Raw genomic sequence first — 546 nt, forward strand, 5'->3', positions numbered from 1 at the left:
AGACTGTTATTCTTCCCAAATCTCTGAGCTGCTGTACATTGCCCAGTCCTTGTTGTGGTGTGTAGTGACAATGTTACTGAATTCTAGCTGGCAGGCTGTAGGCCACTAACGAGCCCGGCCCAGAAACTCGTTGCAAGCAAATCTTCAGGTCTCTCTTTTCCTTCCTCAGCAACTTGGATGCCAAGTATCCAAGACAAAAAAGAGAAAAAGGAGACCACCACCAACAAAACACACAACCCATGTATTAATTGAGATTATTAATTTAACATTGTAATTGTGGGTGATTTTTATTGTATTATTTATATCTACATATGTCTTCCAACATGTCTTCCATGTTTTATCATGAGCATGTAAACTTTTATAATTTTTAAGCAATTTTCTTCACAGAAAAAAAATAATGATGCTTGGCTACAAGATAGAGGAAGCCGGCTTGGTGCCTGTGGCTCAAGCGGCTAAGGCACCAGCCACATACACCTAAGGTGGCGGATTCGAATCCCCAGCCCAGGCCCGCCAAACAACAATGATGGCTGCAACCAAAAAATGGCC

This window comes from Otolemur garnettii, unplaced genomic scaffold, assembly GCF_000181295.1.
Source record: "Otolemur garnettii isolate 467f Iridium unplaced genomic scaffold, OtoGar3 scaffold00009, whole genome shotgun sequence".
Lineage (NCBI taxonomy): Eukaryota > Metazoa > Chordata > Mammalia > Primates > Galagidae > Otolemur > Otolemur garnettii.